The sequence below is a fragment of the Petromyzon marinus genome, chromosome 6 (genome assembly GCF_048934315.1).
Source record: "Petromyzon marinus isolate PM22_M1 ecotype Great Lakes invasive population chromosome 6, UKy_Petmar_22M1.pri1.0, whole genome shotgun sequence".
Lineage (NCBI taxonomy): Eukaryota > Metazoa > Chordata > Hyperoartia > Petromyzontiformes > Petromyzontidae > Petromyzon > Petromyzon marinus.
The window spans coordinates 12141847-12165852 of NC_133672.1; the positions used below are offsets into that span (position 1 = coordinate 12141847).

Genomic DNA, 24006 nt, shown 5'->3' on the forward strand with positions numbered 1-24006 from the left:
CACTTCCAAAGGCGTTAAAATGTGCACACGCCTCAAAATACGATCTGGCCACAAAACTGCTGCAAAGAAATTTCCTATTCATCATAAGAAGAATTTAACAGACACTTCTCTCGCCAGGGCAAATCTGGCCGAACGGCTAGTGCGACACTGCTGCACCTATGTCCGTGCACAATAGAGCATCAGTGATGCTCTCAAGCACGTGACTAAGCCGAGCTGCTACTTGGCCTTGGTTGGAACCTTCAATTGAATATAAATATATAAACCCCTGGTGGTTTCTGCTACAAGAGTGCCAGGATTCACGTGCTTTTTCAAGGCACAAGAGAAGAAGGAACATACGCGCAAGTAGACGCAAAGAGTTAACAAGTGTGCCAAGTGTCCTGCAGGCTTTGTTCTCATCAATAGAAGCCACGTAAAGCTTCATGTGACCGCAACACAGGCCTACTGTGGGGGCAGCTGCGTCCATTGCACAGATTTGCATCCCCAAAGCTCTGGCTGTTGCTGCTGGCTTTGCCTGGCAGCGCTCGCTGCTTCCAAAACAAAAGAGAAGTAGGGATCATTGAAGACCGCTGTCCACCACTTCATCTTGGCCACACATGCCACGGCTCGCCAGCCAAGGCGTCACTCGAGCGGCGCGGAGCGCAAGCGGAGAACTTGCGACCTCAGAGCGGGTTGTGCCAGGAAAAAGCGCTATTGTTTCACTGGAATCCAGCAGGCATTTCGTCTTAACCTTTTACCAAATAAACACCGTGTCTAGCTCTTTCTGGCCGAACCGATGAGGAGGCAACCCGCCACCATGATACGAAACACGTGTGACTTTATCTCTGTGACGGAGAGCAGATGGGCGCTGAGAGAAGCTCGGGGTGGGGGGGGGCAATGCCCGACTCCCGTTCATCGGGCATGAGGAATTCAATCTGGGACTGGCGGTCCTCCCGAAGCAGGTGAAGAATTGCGCTAAAGGTGCTGCACGTGTGCACCGACGTCGTGTTGAGTGCAACAATAACAAAAAAACACACACACTAGGATGGATATTATCTATGCATGAGATATACTGCTCAGCCACTTGTAATTCAAGTGTAATGGATCGGCTGCTGAGCACTGGATTGCTTAATTGTTTGCAGATTATCCTTCGTAAAGTATGTATGCAGTGTCACGGACAATTTCTGAACAAACATTTTCCACGAATGGTAATGGTTCTAAACACATTTTTACATCCACAAATAGTTCTGCGTTCCCATCGGTAATGTTTTCCAGTCTTTTAAACTTACTCTTTGGTTCTTTCGGTAAAGTCACGTAGGTAGAAATAAAATAAAATTGTATTTTATTTTAAATAACATTTTATTTTATTAAATAAAATAAAATTTTACTTTATTTTAAATAAAATTAAATGTTATTTTATTTTATGTCTACCTAAGTGAATTTACCGAAAGAACCAAAGAGTATGGATTCCTGCAGTCACGAAAGCTTCAAATCTTTTAACCTTGTAATGGAGAAATTTAAAATCGCATTTATTGCATGCACGCCGAGACTACACTGCAGTATGCTGTATACCTTGTGCTTGTGTGAACATGTTTGTGTCTAAATGCACAAAATCCTGCCGTGACATAAAATTCCCCCCACATTTCTGACGACGATGTGGTTTATAAAGCATGAATGTAAAATTTATGTCCGATGGATTATATATTCAACAAAGCTATATTTACTTGGGACTCTTAGGTACAAATCGTGTCTCAGACCTGTCAATGGACAGACCACTTAATGAATGAGGTACAAATTACGCAAAGTGATTACACGTGCCAGCACTTGTTTTGATGTGGACATCCTTGTTTACCGTGTGGCCATAACACGATCACAATGTTTAAATCAACAGAAAGAGCTGAGACGGTAACACCAACACTTAGCAAAGTAAGCAAGTGAGACTAAACATTGCCAAGGCAAACACGCCATAACCGGCACTGACTTCGGCAAAGTTCGTGAAGTGCTCTTGCTGCTACTCACTGTCCTGCATGCTGTCGATATCAGAGGTTACAACTGGCAGAAAGCTATTAAGAAATAATCGATGTTCATCATGTACAATACATCATTCAACACATTTTAAAACACATACATTCTGGAATAATTAATATGGAGTGCTGTTGCACTGGTTCTTGCAGCTAGCTGTTAATCCAGAAACCTGAGTTTTATTCTTAGCCACCCACGGCCAATGCCAGCAGTGACCGATATCCCAACTAATCCATCAACTCACACAAAACCAGCGTGAGGTATGACCAAACAGTCCCTAAGATAGGCACAGTGTCAGGAAGCCTTCATCCAGCAGTAGATCGACAAAGTGGTGATATTTATTATTGTTATTACTCTACACAGTATATTAGTGACTATAGTAACCCATTGGTGTAAAAGGTCACAATTCAATTGCAGAATAACAAAAGGTGAGAATGCTCTGGCTTAACTGCTGTGGTGTGGGGATTCAGACAATCCACATTGTGACAGCCCCGAGGACTATTCGAGCCCCCAGGGCTGACTACCTGCCCAGCTCTCTGTAGTGCACACGCACTGGAGAGCTGCAGCCACTGCCACCTTCTGCTGCATTTAGTCACCAATCCCGTGTCGCTTGAAATTGTGAATCCGTTGAGAAATCTGACATGGGAATGCACATAATTGGTGTTATTTAAAAAAACTGCTGAAGCAGGGCACTGCATGCCGTGCATTCCAGGTTTTGCTGTTTTTTTTTACGACGCTGCTGTCTTTCAGCCTCCAATTCACTCACTGCCAGGCAAAGTGACACCATTATGGACCTTGGTTTACGGACGTGACACATCAGTAGAATCAGATATTGGGTTAATGAGGCACCCAGTGGACTGTACCACTATGCCAACACTTTAGCCGAATAACAAAAATGAAAGAAGAGAAAAAAATCATCTTTAGACAGCGCTCAAAAGACAGGGGCATAAATGAGGTGAATCACCAATTGGTAACATCTTCAATGAAGGAAGGCCCAAACAAGCCCACCCCTCACCTCCCTATCATCCCTCCCCTGTTTACAGCCGACGCTTGTCGGCAATGGCAAATGCTGCGGTTCACCTCACTTCATGCTGATTGCATTTCATGTGGGCAGAAGCTTTTACAGCAAGTTTTAGAAGAGCGTGGTTTTTTTAAACGGCCCCGTTCCCCTTTGAGAGAAGATGACCGTTCGAAAATACCTTGGCCCTTTGCCGCCATGTCAGCACAAAGTCCGACAAACTTAAAAAAACCCAACACTGATGAAAAGCAAATGTGTCCGGGGAAAATACTCGCAATAAATGTGTTAATGAATGCATTGTGATGAAGCATTCGGTTGATAGGAGCTTGGGTAGAGTGCTTCTTCCGCGATATTTGTACGTTCAGGTCAGTGTGCACTTTAATCAAGTGCAAAGCCTATTAAGTCTCATAAACCAAAACATCAATATATGTTAAAAATAAAAAAAATCTTACGAGCGTAACTGCCACTGTTGCTCTGCCTTTTTCTTTGGGGAAATATGAGCACTGTGAACCGCATCCTTCATACAGCTTTCTGCTAAAGTCTTTTTATACAATTATCCCAGATTGTTGCCACATGCGGTCCAGTAAATGGGCTGAGAAGCGTGTCCTTAGCAGGCCCAGGAGTGAGCACAGTGCAGGTTCTGCTCCCAAGATCCTGACATGGCCCCTCAGCTCTCCACAGACGTGGTAAGTGGAAACATATTCTTTTTTTTTTCGAAAAAAAGTACACGGCACCAACATTTCAGTTTAACTTGCCAGATACACTGTGTAATGCAGGAAGGGAAACTGAGAGAATGTACAGACTCTACAGACTTCGAGAAGGAGAGACAGTGAAAGAGAGAGGAAGGAGAGGAAAGAGAGGAAAAAGAGGGCCCTGGGGAAGAGGAAGTAAGAACGAAAGTGAGGAGAGAGATGAGGCAGTCCGCGAGGGTAATGCCTCCCAAACTCCCTTGTGGCCTTCTGCTATCTGGCCTGACTAATGTGCAATAGCTCTCTGGGCAAGGATATGAACACGCTTTGTAAACAGTGGTAAACACTTTGGTTCACTTCACTGCTTGCTGATTGCATTTCATGCGGTTTGAGGGCTTTGCAAAATGGTCTATTTTATGTCTTGATGTTTCTGTTTTCTAAAAAGTTAAGGATCAGTTTGAATACAATATTTTCTAAAGATGTTATACCATGGTTTTTCTGCCATCATACCAAGTATGGTAGTTTGGTAATACTGTATCTGTAATATTTATAGATGGACGTCTTTAGACAGTTGCACAGCTTTGGATGTACATTTCTAACATTTTTTAAATGTTGGTGATTATCAGTAAAACAACGATGTGGCTTTACACATAGGCAACGGATGCTAACCAATTAGGCCTGCAATTAAGAAATAAAGTGTTCGTCTTTCTTGATAAGGGATAAATGTTCATAAAATACCATGTCAGACGTACTCAGATAAGAAGGCCCCATGATGTAATATTCATCAGTTTTGCTTTTGTGCTAAACCATTAAATTATTCCACAAATTAACCTTATTTTCTAAAACGATTACCATATTTTCCCGCAAACACCCTGCAGGGTATATGGAGGTGCGGGCTATATGAAATTTGTTTTACACAAAACGCTATTTTTGCGGGGTATATGCATCTGCGGGTTATATGCGTATGCGGGCTATATGCGGGAAAATACGGTAACGTCAAAATGACACACAAAATGTACTATTCGGATGATTTAGACGTTTTTACCGAGGTTGCCTAACATGTGGAACTTTCCATCTGAGGCTAACATGGCTATTTATAAACTGTTTTATATTTTGTAGAAGAATACCATTTTTCGCATTCATCAAATACATGTTTCAAACAATCACTTCCAAATCTTCAACTGGAATGATTTTTCCCACAGCAAACATATTTGTTAAAATAATCCCCAAATCTCCCTTCGAGTCTAAATAATGATTACAGGCTGTGCTACCAACATACATGAACCTATCAATGTTAATTCAAACAAGACCATAACATATGAACAAAATATATGAATCAGAGTACTTGAGAAACAAAGGTAAGTTGTGGTCAATACGGTAATGCATACTCTCTCCCATCGTCCAACGATCATCTCTATATTTATACCCGGTCAAAGTTAGACCATCACATGCCTGCATCGGTATGCACACTCAAAGGCACGAACTCACACACTCACGTACATATTCTCAAACGTACATTGCTTACAATGTACTGCCCTTTCTTCAATACACTGCTGGATGAGCCCCCCCCCCCCACTCACATCGTGCAGATCGTGAGGGTTATTTGAGCATACTTTCATCACGCTGGGTGGTCAGTTAGGGTTGGTGAAAGCAGGGCACATAAACGTCTGAGCATAATAACGTACAACAATGGATTTTTACTTCACTGCCATCTTCTGATAATGAAGCATTGCAGAAGCCCACAGCACCTGTTATATGAACGGTAGTAGCTGATGCAAGTGCTATCCCAGGCTCAAACCTGCTTAGCTTCCGAGATGTGACATGTCCGAGCAGATTGTGGCCAATTTGATTACTGGCCTACCGTCCAACAATTGTAAACTAAAATATACAATCTGCACAAAGACAAAGATTCCCCGTCTAGCCTTAACAGACTGATGGGGCAAGCGCTGTTCGCGAGTAGCACCTATGAAGACCGGTACGGCACACGAGGGGGTGGGTGGCCAGCACCACGCCGGGCCGCCTTTGTCTCCCCAGTGGTGATGTTTACACATCGCACCAGGTACTCATTTAAGGCTGAGTCGACCTAGGGGAAGCCCAGGACCGGTTCAGATAATCGTCACTGGAACCAAACTCGTGTCTCCGGCTTCATATCGCAGCACACACGCGCACACGCACACCCGTGGAGATGCAATATCGACGTTGCACTGGTACACTCACACAAACATGCATAAGCATGGGGACAACAAGCCACGCTCGTCATGTGACATTCAACACATGATACCTTCGATGCAGGACGCCCACCACACGCCCTGTGCATGCCACGCATAGCCTCACAGGTGCACGGAACTCAGCCGGTGCTAATTATATCCACAGGGGAATTAATTACAAGTTGTGCAGAAGTATACTGCACAGGACAATAGAGCACTGGCTAAACATGATCAAACGTAAGAACTGCCTTTAATATTTTAACACGACATGTATCACTGTCATTGCCCAGATAAGTGGTATTCTAAATGTAAACATATTTTGAACATTTACGATTCAACGTGGGGCCAAAGTAATTCTTTTTTTAGACTGGAGAGTCATGATGCTGTTTACCCGAACACATTTTTTTTAGTTCTTTACTCTCAGAAGACACATGAACTACCAAGCTGACATGCATGTGAATGAATAGGATCTCAAAGGTTGTTGATTGTAAGTTGGAAGGCTCCTGGCTTGGCGTTGTTGGAGCAGCTTGGCCATGAGTTTGGTTCTTTGAGAGGTGAACTGGCAATGGACACCGTAAAGATTTTGCTAAAGTAAATAACGCCTATAAATGTGGAACTCTCTTGGTGTATTGATCAACGCGTGTGAGCTGTTATATACCGCAGCTGCTATTACTAATTTCAAAGGCAGCATTCCATTTTATTTAAGGGGCACCTCGGTGTAGCAATTACAGCAGCGTATTACAATGGAGGAAATGCGCCCAAGAGGATGACTGCCGCAGAGATGGAGTGATGAGACTAGTCCCTGTGCATGTGGCGAGATAGATCATTGCATCGCAAGACTGCGAGAGAAGGGGAATGGCTTTGGAGATTCGTTTAGCAGGAGATAGATTGTAGCTGATGATTAGAGGCTCACCTGTGGATGTGTTACTTCAACATGCATGTGGATTGAACTCAGGCATATAGTATACAGCAAGTTTTTGCTAGCCCCTTGGTATTGCAGTTTTAATGTGCTTTCTTCAATTGCTTGAGTTTTCTCTAGACACTCGAATTTCCTCCTACATAAAAAATATTCATAAAGAAATAGTCACAATATCATCAGCAACATCCCACTCAAAACTGATTTGTTTTTACTAATTAAGGGTGTCGCTGAAAAGGAAACATGTGACACTGAATTTCTCTTTCATGTGAATATAAAAAACGCTTACCATCAACGTCTGTAGCTTTTGCAGGTATCATGTTATCAATTTAATCGCAAGCAATAGCAGTGCTTTCAGTCCTGCCAAACGTTCTCACCTACTGACCCCCGAAACACAACGTACCATCCGCACCCTTTTCCTTTGCGTAAGCCATGATCTCACTGGTGGCCCGGTGTGCTCACACGGGCAATGCGTATTTCCCGGAGGCACCAGGACTTCCTGTCCACGTGTGCAATTCCCCACTCTCTGCAACATTGCTTTAGCGTCGATATTACCCTCTACGAGCAGCAGAAAAGCGACTGTCCCTCGATAATCACTGTAAAGATTTGTGCAATATATTCAAATCTCCCCAGCAAGCATGTGACCCCAACGGTAATTAACTCTCGCAATGTCGTGAGCGCTTGTGTATGTGCCGATGACTGATACCGATACAATGCAATTTCCTGCCCAGAAGCTCTCAGCCTCGTTTCACAATCACCTCCTGTGATGAGTACCATGTTTCATATTGTCCGGTTTTTGCCAAGACTCCAGGCAGCACATATTTTAATTGGCAACTTCCATGGTCCCACAAGGATTTATATATATATTTTTTATCTAACGTTAAAAAATGTAAACACAATACATTTTTTGAGAAAATACAGATGACAAGCTCAATACCAATGCTCTGTGCGTGTGTACCTTTTGGTTTATGGCTGTGCAATTCATTCATACCAAGAAAATCAGATTATGGTGCAGGATACTATATTCACAAGGAAAATCACTTTACATCGAAAGACCCGGAAAAAGTCAAATCTAATATTGTATCTTTTGCAGTCAAGTGTGTTACCATGGTGGAATGCTGAAAGCATTTTTCAAACACTTAGAAATGCTTGTGTTGCACAGAATGAGCAGCCTTATGCAATGATACGGCACACACTGTCCCATTTTATGGCTCTGGGGGCCATGCGGCCAGACATCATTATTATTGATGTGGTACTGAATCCCCCCCGGAACACGGACAGCCTTGGATTAATGTGTTCCATGGGTCATTCTATGTCATAGTGGAAATTTTTTTCTTCACCATCTCCACTTACAAAATTCATAACCACCCCCAGGATCCAACAGAGCACACATTACCCCACACTCAAATATCTCCCCACCATCTCAAACCCCCTAACCCCCAACGACTGTCTCTGTAGGGGCGTAGCCAGACAAATATAATCTTTACTCATATGTATATTTTTGCAAAGAGCAGAGAGAGGCAGGGAGGCTCAATGCTGTAAAACGTAATTTCTAGGGAGCCACACGCTGCACGGGCACGCGGTGCAATGTACTGTGTACACACTTGTCCACTGATGCCAACCTTCAATAAGATCTTTATCCCATACACACACAACTTCAAGCTTCAAATATGAATGCTTCTGTAGTTTAATGGTGAGAATCCCTGGACTTACAATCCAGAGGTTGCCAACTGACAATATGGGTAGCTTTGTTAAACCTCCCCACCTCTGTCCTACTTGCTGTATAAGTGGATACACCACAGTCGATCGTCAGGTCGCATATGGTGGGGTAAAGTGTGGGTACACCCACATTTTCCAAGACATCTGGCCATCGTGGACGAGTAGACCAAAATGCCATCTATATGGGCTCTCTCGAGCTCCCTCTATAGTGGAGATATTTCTGCCAAAAGTGGCATGTACTCCAATACATTAAACATTAGCTACTTCTGTTAGCTGAAAGTTCACTTCCTCCCTGTGAATGGGGGAATCATCATGACGCACGGAGCAGACCTTGGGAAAATGATGCTGCATATCCTTCCTAGCTCAATGATGTAAATCTTGATTTCTCCCCCCGCCCCCTAACTGTGAGCCACAGAGGTGATTCTCATGTCGGATGTCGGCTTCAGAGGAGGTGGGTGGGTTTAGGCAGAGCTGTGAAGACATTCAAATCTTACACTCCCGCCAGAGAACCACCCACGCATCACAGTCCACTCCCTCATCACTGATAAGCAATTGCGACCTACCAGAAGTGTGGCTCCAATTCCAGCCTCAGCCCAACATTCTTGTGAATGCGAATGATGCTCAAGATTAGAATTCAAACAAACTGACGTGTGAAAACAAATCTGTACTGTGGCATCATCTGCCACGCATGGTTATAAAAACACAAGTTGATGGGTTTTCAAAACACCACCATTACCACACTGCCTGTCTGTCAATAACAAAAACGCACGTGAAAAGGAAGACTTTAATGGATGACATGAAACAAAAATGTGTCTTTAAAATGTACATTCATTAAACTTGTTCATATAATACAGCATTACAAGTAAGCACAGTGAAATTTACTTTCCACCTTGTCCAATAACTTAAAAGGTTTCAACTGGCAAAGAACCTGTGCACCCATATGTCAACAATGAGGCCAAGATGAACATTCATAAAGGGAAGTCTGTTTGGCTGTTAAAAGCAGAGAATTAACCAAACAGCCAGCTGGACAGGTGAGTGAAAGCAGACCACACTAGAGCATAGTCACCTATGTCGACACACGTTCCCGCTTCATCAGTGGCGTCTGGTGCGTCATTCTCTGGGTTAAACACATCAAACTATAAATTATGGATACCGACAATGATTACATTATTCATTATGATAATGGCTTCACTCCGCAACATAGGAATGTAGAATTTATGCGGCTCAGAACAGCCAAAAGAGACATGCTGTCGTACCCTTTCATTTCAGCGTGAATACGCTGACTTTGATTTGAAAGATAATGTTGTTGACAAGAGAGGAGAGGATGATAATGCTACATTGAAATTGATGATAATTATCATCATCGTTATTATCATCATCCATCATTACTTTGGTTATTTCTGCATTAGCCCCTTGCCCCAATTGCTTCCTTCCGTCATACCCAGAATTCCTGGACTCAAAGGCAGACGCTGCCACTACGACAGCTGCCCAGCCCCCCCCCCACCACCATGGCCTGCTGTGCCCTGTGAGGAAAGGACATTGCTCCAATAATGTTATTGAGCAGCCTGATATTGGCATTTGTAACTCGCACAAGTTACAAATGTTATTCTGAACCACGACCCACAAATCACTGATCCAAAGCCACACCAACGGGGCAAATGACGCCCAATGGAAGATGTCCACACCGGGTGGACTTGCATTCCATTGACGAGGCAAGCCCATAAATCGTTTGGGGAAAAGCTCACAGTTTATGCAGAAACCCTGCCTGTTTATGCAAGGGCAAATCTATGTAATAACAATCGACTGCAGAGATTAAACTGCCACGCTTTAATAAACACAGGTCACTAGTTTCTTACATCGTCTCCCAGTGCTTGGCTGCAGTTTACAGAATTTTGCATAGTTTACAAGTTATAAGTTTGCGAAATTATGTTTAAGCAAAAAAATGCATGAGGCCAATATTTAAATAAAGAACATTACCCTAAATGTACAAGCGTAGCGTATTTGCATACAACTCTTTGGTTCTTTCGGTAAAGTCACGTAGAATGAAAATAAATAAAATAGTAGAATACGACGTTTCGATTGCAACACAAACAGTCGTCATCAGGTAGAACTCAATTTGAGAGAGAGACAAAACACAGACACACAGACAGACACACAAGCAGAGAGAGACAACACAGACAGACAGAGACACACAAGCAGAGAGAGACAACACAGAGACACACAGAGAGAGACACACACAACCTAGACACACAGAGACCTCTGTATGTTTTGTCTCTCTCTCTTTGCTTGTGTGTCTGTCTGTGTGTCTCCGTGTTTTCTCTCTCTCTCAAATTAAGTTCAACCTGATGACGGTTACTTGTGTTGGAATCGAAACGTCATATTCTATTATTTAATTTATTTTCTTTCTACGTGACTTTACCGAAAGAACCAAAGAGTAATTCCTGCAGTCACGAAAGCTTCAAATCAAGTTTGCATACAACTGTTTAAAAAAAAAAGATTACTTACACCCACGCGTTCACGTATTATTACCCACTTAACAAAGATTTTTTTGTTACATTGTTTACTTGCAGGGAACTTAATAGGTTTAACATTTCTGTAGATTTTTTTACAGTTAATTTTAATGTTATTATTCTATTAACACTGAGGGGGTTCAATTATCAGATAATGAGTACCATACCCGGTGGCATGTTTTTCTTGTCTCCTTGAGTTTTCATTAAGGACGCTTGTATGTTGGTTCACCTTTGCAATGACCTTGAGACTGACGCGTTCGTCTGGAGTTTTTGAGGTCATCAGGGGTCAATTCCCATGCTGGCTCTAACCCAAGCACTTCAAACAATCGGGCAGCAAATCTCAAAGATGAAACGCCTTGATTCTGTGCTAAGAAATTCCAATTAAACGTCTTATTCCTGATGTTGTTAAGTACCTGAAATAAAAAGAACAATATACCTCATCAGAGCTGAAGTCTGTGGAAGTCTCAGGAACCGTGTTGGATTCAAACCCAACACAGCATGAATTACGTGTATTTTTTTACTTTCTGATGTTTACGCTCCAAGTCAATAATCAAGGACATGAGGATATTCCTGGATAATGGATCGTTGAAGCAAATGGGCTTATTCAGTAAGTGTTCTATTGTACAGTTATTTTTGGGAAAAAACGCACCAATTCTCACAACAGGCAAGTAACAATGAATATATTTATCTATTCAAATAAATTATTATGGATTACAATATATGCATAGGAATTATGAGTGACAATTGAATATTTGTATTGGTACAGCTCATATTTAATGGATGCAAGCGAGTCCTGCAGCTCCATTCACCATAATATAACAAAATCGATTATTGAATCGACTTGCAACCCCATCATTGTGACAAATAATCAAATCACAAGGGGATCAAGCAGGACAATTGTTTCAATCCCATATAATACTACTAAAATATTGCACTCTAGAATATACCACGTTACTAATTTGTTGTATAATATTAATTAGGAATTGAAATACACTACATTCATTTCATGAATTGCTGTGTTATCAAAACACTCAGGTATGTCCATTCATGAATGAGAAACGAGCACGCTGACAGAACGATTGTTTAGCATCGCCATGCCTAAAGCACTGTGAGGACTTTTCTAATATTATTTGCTCATTTTTAGTGACTTGCTTACCTTTTCTATACTTTGCACTCCTATCGGTTTTTGTATTGTAACTTTCTAACCCCACCCCTATTGGACACCTGTGATAAAGAGCTTCATATCTAATCGGATTCTTCGAGCTTAACTAAAGAAAATAATTCTGATTCTCATATTGAAATTGTACTCCAAAAGATAATCACGATCTGGCGTATAAGCTGGTGCTACTGCTCCAGTGACCATACATGGCCCCCTTATCTCTGCTCCGGAGCACGCCCGCCCAGCTGGCTGCAATGTCAGCTATTTCCTGCCTCGCGCCCAGCACAGATTCAGAGCCTCATAGCAGTAGCTCCATGCAAGCCAGCACACATATCCCCCACTGTTCTGCTGTCATAGCAACTCCAGCTTGTGCCAAGTGGCCATAAATTGAGGGCCAGGCCGTGCCTGGAGCCTAAAGGCAGCACGCAACGTTGGCCTAGGAAATATGTCTGGGCGATACAAGCAGCGTTGTTGATTGCGGCAGGCAATTGAATCAATCTGACATTCCCAAACTTTGTGTAACTCGAACTTGCACCCTGATTTCTTCGATATTTAAGCCAACTACGGGAACCAGGATAAGCATGTAACACCTCAGATTGATGCACTGCACATGGTAGTGAACATGGACTGCCAATGATCAACAAGCAATCTAACAAGAAATAATTGTACTGCATTTGAAAAACAGTAATCTCCACTGTTAATTACTCATCAAAAAACCTGTAATTTGTGACCCATGATGTTAGTGGCCAATTAAGATATATATATATTTTTTTATCTTTCTTGACAATTAGTTTTGTTAATACAAGTAAATATAATTTTTGTTCTGTATATGCTCAAACGCTGGCACAATAATCAAGTGCACTGTGTTGAACCCAGTGACATAGATTTGATTCCTGGCCACGGCCAATATCAGCAGTGAGTTTTATCTGAACCAGTCCTGCCCCCCCCCCCCCCCACCTTTCACCAATCCACACCGCCCAGCGTGGTAAAGTATGGTCAAACAATCCCCGTGACTGGCATGGCGTGGATATTGACAAACCTGTATTGTGGAAAAAGTGATGTCACGTGCATTTCATAAACCCCTTTAAAATCTTTAACAAAACAAGGGCTTGCCCTGGGGACGGTACTTGAGTATCAATTGCTCTCACATCAGTGGTGACCTTCATACAAGTAGGGCAAGCTCTAGGGTTCGTTATCAGGTCTTATCTGGCTGGGCCATTGCAATAATAGCAAAATGCCAATGAATAATTAATATCAATCCTCAAACCAAAGATTTTTTTTTCCTACTGATGCCAGTTGGTACACTAAATAATAACATTCATAGCACAATGGAACTGACATTTTTACACAAATTACAAAGCACAGTACTATTTCAACAACAGAATATGAAGCATTGTGTAAAACACACCACAATAACATTTTCAGTTTGTGAGAAACATAATACTCTAAAATAAGTTATCTACTACAATATATTGCTATGTACATCTTAAACTGATGGCACACAATCTATGCACAAGATCAATGTTTCAGAGTTCATGTCTGTTTCATGGCCGATTGTGATAACACACTGTAAGGCAGACTATGTACCGTGTACTGTACTACTGTGTTCACTACAATACACACACTATACTACAAAGTACCACCCAAAGACTTCCAGCACATGGAATGAACCGTTGGACACCATGCCAGATAACGCACAGTACAATTCAAAAACACATTGAAGAGACGAACATGACAACCGCAACAACCTATGCACTCTGGATAATATCATGCATTATTAAATACCAGAGATACGTGACGCATGTGTTTTATAAGCATGTTCAAGCAAACAGCGCAGATTTCTTTTTTTTTACTCCATTGGCATGTGTGCATTGTGCACAATAAATTTGGAACAACGGGCAATGGAATAGATTAGCCTGGAATTTTATTAACCGTGTGGGTGGATTTGTTCCCGTTTGCTTTAATGTTTGTATGAGTCGAAGATGCAGACCTCTCCATATGTACCAATGCATCTCCTAGGAAACCACGCAAAACAGTTGCACATCCTTTCCGCTGTGGTCAATTACAAAAAAAAGGCACTGGCCTGCTTTAGCACACACATGCCGGAAATGCCAGCAGCTCACAAAACCCTTCCAAAAAATGCCAGTTTTCCTGGCTTTTTTAGAAACCTGGGAAATTAGGAATGGCAGATGTCAGGGGGGGGGGGGGGAAAGGATCCATAGAGTAACAGTAATAACCCACTCAACCATACAGTCAGAAGAAGCACTTAGACATACCACTCGAGCATTCACACGAGATTTATTACAGGAAATTAGTCGAGAAACAAAGCTGAGGTGAGGGAAATATAGACCGAATGTTACACCACTAAAAGCTATATGCAATTGCACAGCATACAAATACAGTGCAGTAATCAGTTTGGTTTATTGCTATAATCGGTACTCAAAATGTTCTGGGACTATTGCCACACAAGGATATCTCCCAACTTTATCAGAGTCAGTGGTATAGTCGCCGTTGTATGGGCAGACCTGAGTCTAATTCTCTCCTATACCTCCAAAGGACTGCAAAAACACTGTTAGGGGTGTGTCTCCCACTAAATCTCACTCACACAATCCCTGCCAAGTGCATTTCAGCAGAGGAAATGGGTACGTCTGAGAGGAAATTTAAGGGCTGTGGCCTCACCCAACATCAATATACACGAAGTACAGTATGAAAGTTTAATGATATACACGTTTGTTTGAATCTCATCACCGCTCTCAGAAAAAAAACTATCATCAAAAGCAACCGAGGCGGTGCTGTTTTTCAATACTGCATTGAGGACAAAATATTTTTTTAAATGCAATATTCTCATTTTTTTTATTATTAAGCCCCGTATAGCACAGGTACAGGATATGCTACATTTATAGACTGTATATGTTGGTCCAAGAGGATGTCAACAGAGGAGATGGAGTTATGATATCAGCTTGAATGGAATGTGCTCGGTGGATTATTTACATCGCATGATCACGAGAGATGGCGGTGAGCTTCGGGAGGCCTTCATCCAGCAGTGAACTAACCATGGCTGAAGAGAATTATGATATGTGAATGTGTACACAACATATGCTCTACCTACTGAACACTGTTGCATGTACATTTATCGTATTTGTACATATTGTTATATGTAAAGTACAGCTTGTGCATGAGGGTACCACTCAGCAGTGTATGGAAAAGTGAGGTTTTCAGTTGTCTAGGGTCACACCCTCCTCTTAATCTTACTCCCCCGATACACGATGACTTATGTATGTAAAGGGCCGTTCATAAATGACGTCACGCGATTTTGGACGATTTTTGACCCCCCCCCCCTTTGTCACACGGCGTCACAAAAAGTCAGACCCCCCCCTCATATATGACGTCACAATACTCTACCCCCCTCCCCCCCAAAAATAAAACATGCTTCAAATCGCTTTAAACTATTGTCATTGTAGTGCGTATTTAATGTGGCGCTGCACTCTGATGTTGTAGGAGAAAACATTTATTAAAAAGTATATTTAATTAAGTAGAACGTGATGTCTATATTTATTTAAAGTTACGCATTTTGATGTGACGTCACATTTCTCAAACCCCTCCCCTCGTCACACATCGTCACAAATGTCTGACCCCCCCCCCCCTAGGTGCGTGACGTCATTTATGGACGGCCCCATAATGCAATTCTCAACTGCGTGGAGCAACCAATGAGTATTGAGCGATTATCTTTAAAGGTGCTTCAGTTTAGCAGGCAAACGAATACAATCAGGTGTGACCTTGAAAATAAAAAAGTTTAAATTTTGAGCGACACCTTACTGTGTATGTGTGCTAACAGTCGGTCGATTGTTTAGTATGAACACCATTCGCTCCTTCTGACAACAAAACTAAGCTATGACATTTCACCTCAATTAAGCCATAATAATAAAATTGATAACATTGGAACATAGGTAAAGGTTGTTCAGCAATAAACTCGGTAATTGCAGACTTATTTTGTATCCAGTCGGAAATACATTTGTAGGCGATGCAGTGTGTGAACCAAAAGTGTGCAGACCGACCGCAGCCTACCGCTGTCGTGACAGATTGAGGGTATTGTGATGTTACTAGAAGCACTGCTCCAGGAGTAACCGGATCCCTTTTTCAATTTGCTCAGCCAGTACACACGTGAGAAGGCTCCCATCTCACTGCCTTAGCTGAAGCCAGGTCGAGTCAAAATAGCAGCAGGCATGTGGAAAGGCCAGGCGGAAACACGCACAGGCCGTTCAGGGATATTCTTTGCCAGCGAAAGCTCCTAATATTTATCCAGCTGTGATATGGTTTCAGCAAGCCCGGTAGTTTATTGACATGGGTAGTCATTAGTAGCTCAGTTGGCTTGTCCAACATGACCAGCATTCCTCTGCCCAGGATGGCTGAGGGATGGGGTGGTAGGGGTGAGTGGGTAGAGGGTGATGGCGGTGAGGTAGGGGGGGGGGTGAGGAGGACCTGGGAGTTTGTGGATGGAAGTCTGGAGGGGAGGCACATGGGGGAGAGGGTTTGGGGGGGGCAGAGGGTAGAGTGGGTAGCAAGAAGAATTTTACTGCAAACAGCTCAAGTTTCAACATGAAATGAAGAAAGGGCTTACTTTAGAAGATCTATTTATTTTTATGCATATACAAAATGTTACCCTTTAATCACATGGTTTCCCAGAACTCAGCCATGTAGGTCTTAGGTGCTACTCAATGGGCCGTTTCATCACTCCACACAAGCCTTAAGGTATGAACATTAGCCAAGGAGTTGTTGGCATCAAAAGTAACTCTACAAGCATTTCAATTTCAGGAATAAAACAACTTTAGCATAGGCTAATGATCGGTACAATGGGTATTATAGTCTGTGGCACACAGCTATCAACACAGTAAATGGGATAAAGCACTTGAAGTAAGATTGGGTATAATTATGGCAAGTCATAGTCAACTCAGTGCCATGAAAACAAGCACAGGACAGCTATCTGCTCAGCCACCAATGTCCCTGGACAACCAGTCACAATGCTAATTAGACACACAGAATATATTCTTGGTTCTTTCGGTAAAGTCACGTAGAAGGGAAACAATAAAATAATAAAAATATAAAACAATAAAAATCTCACGACGTTTTGACTGCAACACAAGCAATCATCATCAGGTGTGAAAACCACAGCAAGAAAATTCGAAAAAAGTGGCGTTTTTTACGTTAGCACCACGGAGAGCGATTTGGCAGTTATTCAGATGGACGAGTCCATCTATGTTCGGAAAAGAGGAGGGGGAAGACGAAAATAATGGATGCGGTCTGAAAGCCACCGTAAGCGTGAACAATCAATTAAGACCCGAAATGGTTTATCAAATCATTCTAATGATTACTAAGCCAGAATCCATCTTCTGGGTTGAAATTGTCTCTGTGTTTGTATACGTGGAAGGCCTCATGAACGAATCTCTCATGGTAGCCAGATTGCAAAGAACCTCTGTCTTGGAGAAGTCAATGTCATGTGAGCCTACTGAATTATAATAGTGATCTGCCACGGCCGAGGTGTTGGTCCTACCGTGTTTTAGGTCTGCTTTGTGTTCACGAATGCGGTCCGAGACATGTCGTTTGGTTTCTCCAATGTAACTACTACCACAGAGGCAACTTAGTTTGTAGACGCCAGGGTACTGTATGTCCGGAATCACATCTTTTATAGACGGAACCAGATCACGGATTTTATGTAATGTGTTGAATCGGACCTGGATCTTGTGTTTATTCAAGATTTTGGAGATCTTTTTTGTGATTCCCCCCTCCTCTTTTCGAACATAGATGGACTCGTCCATCTGAATAACTGCCAAATCGCTCTCCGTGGTGCTAACGTTAAAAAACGCCACTTTTTTTAAATTGTCTTGCTGTGGTTTTCACACCTGATGATGATTGCTTGTGTTGCAGTCGAAACGTCGTGAGAATTTTATTGTTTTATATTTTTATTATTTTATTGTTTCCCTTCTACGTGACTTTACCGAAATAACCAAGAATATGAATCCCTACAGTCACGAAAGCTTTAAATCAAAACACAGAACACAATTTACTCAGCCCACTGACTGGCCAGACACAACGATAAGACCAACATTGCTACGCAGCCATTCTGCCAATTTGCCTTCACTCAACAAAGAAACCAATTATGACACACTGGCAGGCAGCCATGCAGCAGCCTATAAAGTCAATCACAATTTACCGTGGAATTACCAAAACTGCAGGTAGCCTCATATACAGGGTGATACGTTAATACAGGTAGTCCCCGACTTACGAGCTGGTCGTCGGAACGCATCTCCATCGTAAGTCGGGGACTACCTGTACGTATATACAGTAAATATTGAGCACTGAAATTACTTGCTTACGCCACTGTTGGTAGAAGACATCCACTAGTGGAAGCTCTAGAGAGCTGCTTTAGATAGTATATGGCCTACTCTTCCAAGAAATGTACCTATACTAAAATAACACGGAGACATTACAGACTAAACCAACCTTTGTTTTAAAGCCTCTATATGTCTTTCACAGTTATCAAGACACTTATTAGGGTACATCGTTTAAGACTCTTCTGTAAGATATGGGACCATCACTTTCACCATATTCAATCGCCTAAGGGTCATTACAATTCAATGGGCGAATTGGATCGTCCTGTATTTATGACATGTTCACCAGAATTTAACAGCAGCACTCCCCGCCAGACAAGGCTAGTAAGTGGCAGAGATGACCCCAGCAGAGTTTAAATGGACCAGCGGGGTCAAGAGGTCACAGAGCACGCGTTCACAGCCCGGAGCCTCATCATCACAAGACAGCCTCACACACCAGCAGCTAGGGCTGCCACCACTGAGGTACAGAAGCCCGGGACATACTAGAAAGAAGAATATCATTTGATAAATGAATTTATACTCGTTGCTTTCATTTGTGTAGTATGGGGCATATAACATAAACCGATACTTTTAATGTGCCGAGAAGACTTACATATTTTGCAGGACAGACACCTCAAAGAGGACGTTCCTGGGAAAACAGGGACAGGTGGTAACCTAACCAATTGCAAAAACCAGGAGCCCTGCCACACGGTAGCAGAGCAGACCGTGGCCAGAAGTGATAGCCCACCAGCGTGCAAGCACCCCACTGACCAGGGACTCAGTGTTGCCGCATCAGGCTACTTGACAATGGAATTCGGTGCCAGCTGTCTTTGAACCTGGTTTTTAATACGAGAGAAGTATGTGTAAAAGTTGGAGCGGTGGCGCGGTGGTTAGCACCGTGTACCCCGGCGAACATCAGTGGTAAGTGATATCTAAACCGGTTATCTCGGAGCCTCCCTACACCAACCTCGGCACTGGCCAGCGTTGGTGGAGTATGGTAAAAAAAAAACACACGGCGTCGGGAGGATGGAGGCCTTCATCCAGCAGTGGACTGATAAAGAGCTGCAAATTATTGTGTATACTTGATGGAGAAACGAGTGTGTGTATATATTAGTGTGGGAAGCGGTAGTGTAGTGGTTAGCGCGCTGCACTACCAACGTGACTACCTGAATTTGAGTCCCGATCACGGCCAACACCGGTGACGATTATCTGAAGCGGTCATTCGACTCAGCCTCAAATGAGTACCTGGTGCGTGGTAGTAAACATCGCCACTGGGGAGACAAAGGCGGCCGGGCGTGGTGCTGGCCACCCACCCCCTCGTGTGCCGTGCCGGCCTTCATAGGCACTTGCCCCAACAGTCTGCTAAGGCTACACGGGGGAGCTTTGTTTCGTTATATTAGTTTGTGTTTATTTTCAACGTCCGTTCCAATTGAAGTTACGCGTGCATTCAGGCAAATTGCACAACTCAGAGTAGGTGAGCTGTCAAGTGCGCTCACAGGACTGCTGCATCCGCGTGTCGATGTGGGGAAGTGAGTAGTGGTGGTGCAGAGGCTTTACTATACTATTGTCCGAAACGTACATTCATCTCTCATGCAACAGCATGAGGTGGGGCAAGTGGCTACATGAACCAGCTCTGAACCTCTCCTAGGTTGACTCAGCCTTAACTGGTGCAGTACGTGAATAGAGACGAAGGCTCCCACACCGTATTATTGTAATAGGTGCTCGCTAGCAGCACTCGCTTTCTCGGTCTACAAGGCTGAAACAGGTGATCCTTGAATTTCTGTATATTTGTTAAAAGCATGGCGATCGTATTTGTATGTTTCTGCGTGTGTGTGTGTGAGTGTGTACGTATAAGTGCGTTCGGAGGTGTTAACGGCAATTTCTCCAGCAACCTGTACGGGGAATCTCTTGTCTTTGTGCGTGTGTAGCAGTGCGTCGGCGTGAATGTGTACGTATAACTAAATATACGTGCGCGTTTTGCCAACTCTGCGCTTCAAAAAGTGCGAGAGGCTATAACTTACAACAAGCCGAATACCCCAAAGCAAAAGACAAAAATAATGACCAGTCTGGGATTCAAACTCCACAAGGAGTTAGGGATATTGTTAGCGGTTGCACGGGCTGGGTTAATGCCAAATGAAAATTTAGCTTAAGAGTCCAATTCCTCCATCATGTTCCAATGGAGTAGAAATCCCAAACCGCCGGCAGGAGCAGTTTCATCCGAGCGCCGGTCTAGTCGGGAGGGTTGCCAACTTTGGGGTAAAAAATAACCGGGACGTATCATGGAAAGAAGGGATGTCTACATGTAACAGTCAAAAAAATAACCGGGGCTTTGAATGTTTTAATTGTTCCGGTAAGACTCATATAATTTCTCAGGACAGCTACCTTCAACAAGAGGACGACTCGTGAAACATCAGGACAGGTGACAACTGTAGGTGTGAGTGAACCTGTACGAGGTGGCTCCACATGATGGAGATGACTTACCGGAGCAGTCGGGGATGGAGGGATCAGTTTGTTCCCTCTGCGGAGCCGTGCAGTCAATCGATCCCTTCAATTGAGCAAAATCAGCGGCGCAGATTTCCTTTTTTTCTTCCCTCTTCTTTCCGTGGCAGACCCAGCTCTCAGTTAGCACGCAGCACAGCTAACACAGTAATGTGTATATATACTGTTGTGTGTATATAACTCAGTAGCTGTGTACGATAACAACGCCGGAGAGCGCACCGCTCATGCCTGTCACCTGCGACGATTGAGGGTTGCCGGTGGTGATGGTTTGGTGATGTTGTGATGTGCTCGGCTTTACACCACTGCGAGAGAGGAGGGGAGGAATTGGAGGCGATTTGGGGGGGGGGGGGTTAGCTCGCCGGGACAGATCGAGGAGGGAGGTGGGCGGAACGGGGAGAGAGGGAGCAGGAGGGCCCCTGGTTGGGTCGGGTTACCCGGGGCCCCACGTCCCATCCCCTCCGCCTCCCACACGCTCCGCCCCAGCCCAGATCGCTTGCCTCTGCGCAACGCAGCGAGCGGACCTCTCCAACTCGCTCGCTCGTGGAGCGGTGGCGCAGTGGTTAGCGCACTGGCCACCAAAAAAAAGTTACATCCAACCGTGATTACTCAATGCAAAACCCACAGTGGGTGACTGTCGATTAATTGCGTTGTTAGGTCTTAAGTCGGTGCCTAACTCGACCGTAGTTTTGTTATATATTTGGACATTTAATTGTGACCTGCATAATAATTAAGCTCGAATTCCGGCGCAATGGTTGGCTTTACTGCGCTATGAACCTGGCTACTTGAGTTCAATTAGCGAACACGACCACTATCACAGACTAGCCTGGTAAATTATGGTTAAGTAGTTCCCCCCTATGGCCGCGATATAATGGTGGTGGTGAGTGGGGGGGGGGGGTCTTCATCCAGCTGTGGATTAACAGGGGATTGTAATTATTGTATTATGTATGTTGAACTTCTTTTACTGTAATTAACAAATCCATGTTACTGTTTAGCCGTTTCTGTCATTTTATGCTGTAATTGTACAACAATATTAAATAAAAAATACATAATGATACATACGGTTTTTGGAAGGCGATGCCAAATATCCCAAATATTGAGGACGAAAGTAATAATGAGGGCCTTTACCGTAGACGTCGAAGGAGGTTGCCGTACCGTGCGCGTGGGTTTTTTCTCCGGGTGCTTCGGTTTCCTTCCACATGAATAAACACTCATCGTTTGGCTAAAAACATCTTCACACAAAAAACAACCAACCCCAATGCAGAATCATTCTGAACAAAAATTCACGTTTTTGTGTTGCTCGCCTGGATAAATAATAAAAGTATTCAATTATTATTGTGGAGACTCTCCAAGTCTGGCGTACAAGCGGCGCCCACTAGCGGTGGCCGTGCGTGGCAGGGCGATGATGCAAAGTGCAGAATTTGATTGCTACGTGAGACTTATTATATTAGAAGTCACGTATATATTGTCCTTCTAGGACATCATTGGAATTGGCACCAGTCAGCTTTCGAGCCCTTCTAGAACACTATTAAACTGAGCACCAGTCACTCAACTTTATATCCCTCCTAGAACATTCAAACCTTCATGTCACCCAGTAGATGAGCATTTCCAGAACATAATTAATCTTTCCATGAGTCACTCTGCTTTCGAGAACATCTTTGGAATGTATGGGCCACCGTGGCGAAATGTTAACACCGTCCCCTGGTATGAAGGAGGCGGTGGGATCGATGCCAACCCTGACACCTGTGTGTTTGGAGTTTATATCTTCTCCCCATGGTCGCATGGATTTTTATCTGGGTCCTGCTGTTTTTCCCACCACATTTAGAAACATGCGTTTAGCTGTATTTGGTCGCGACAAATGTCTGCGTGATAAGCCACTTCACTGAGCTATCGCTTGAGGGCCAGGTCACTTCTGAAAAAAATCCATGCATCTCAGTGGGCTTTACTTGGTAAAAGAAAAAATATATAGGTTAGTTTTTAGTTAAAATCACTCAGGTTTCCCACCGTTCTGCTCACTCAACTCTCCGACCCTTCTAGAACAGCGTCTGAACTAGCATCAGTAACTCGGCTTTGCAGGCCGTCTCGAACTTCAAATTGACATCAGTCAATCAGGTCTTTAACACCTTATCACTATTACATTATTAGAAGCGTTTAACACGTAGGATTTTAAATTTTGATTTAAAGCTTTCGTGACTGCAGTAATTCATATTCTTAGCTCTTATTTAAACAATAAAATAATAAAATATATATAAAACAACGTGACTTTACCGAAAGAGCTAAGAATACGTAGGATTTTGCGACCAATAGTATCCATAATAGAAGCATGTTTGGTTTAGATTCCGTAAATATATCAATGTGTCGTTAAACCCGCCACCACCCAACACAGCCAATTAGTAAGGCTTGTCACGTAAACGGAACATGCCAATTCGTTACTAGTACAGCTAAGAAAAATATTTTTTTTCTCCACAAATCTGGCTGTCGCCTGTTGATGCGAAACGTCGTACTCAAATGTTTAGTGGTGTGGATGTACGCTCACAACACACCGGTGTGCCGTACCAGTACGCAATTGTCACGTTCTGTTTACACAGAAAAATCCCCTTTTCTCCACAGATCTGACTGCCGCCTGATGATGCTCGTTGTAATTACCGGCAAAACGTCGTACTCAAATTGTAAATGTTGTGGATTTACTCTCCAACACACCGGCGTGCTGCACTCGTTACGAATTGACACGTTCTGTTGACGTGACGAACCTTACTAATTGGCTGTGTCGGGTGGTGCCGGGGTTAACGACACATATATTTACGCGATTTAACCCTCCCCCCCCCCCAAAAAACCCCCCTCTATTGTGGATCATCAGAACCCAACCACCACCACCATCGCTCTCTCACACAGACGCGCTCCACGTGTTTGTCATTGAATGAATGCATTG

At 43.3% G+C, this 24006-nt stretch overlaps 1 protein-coding gene across 2 annotated transcripts in view; it reads right to left on the reverse strand.

Moving 5' to 3' along the window:
- LOC116939491 (disheveled-associated activator of morphogenesis 2-like) overlaps positions 1 to 21507 on the reverse strand; it is a 118384-nt gene extending 96877 nt beyond the window's left edge. The window contains exon 1 of one of the 2 annotated variants that reach the window (XM_032947918.2): positions 21063 to 21507. The gene's annotated coding sequence lies outside the window, so the exon portion shown is untranslated. The remainder of the gene's footprint in view (positions 1 to 21062) is intronic. The other variant, XM_032947917.2, reaches the window with a different exon arrangement.
- Positions 21508 to 24006: the final 2499 nt, after the last annotated feature.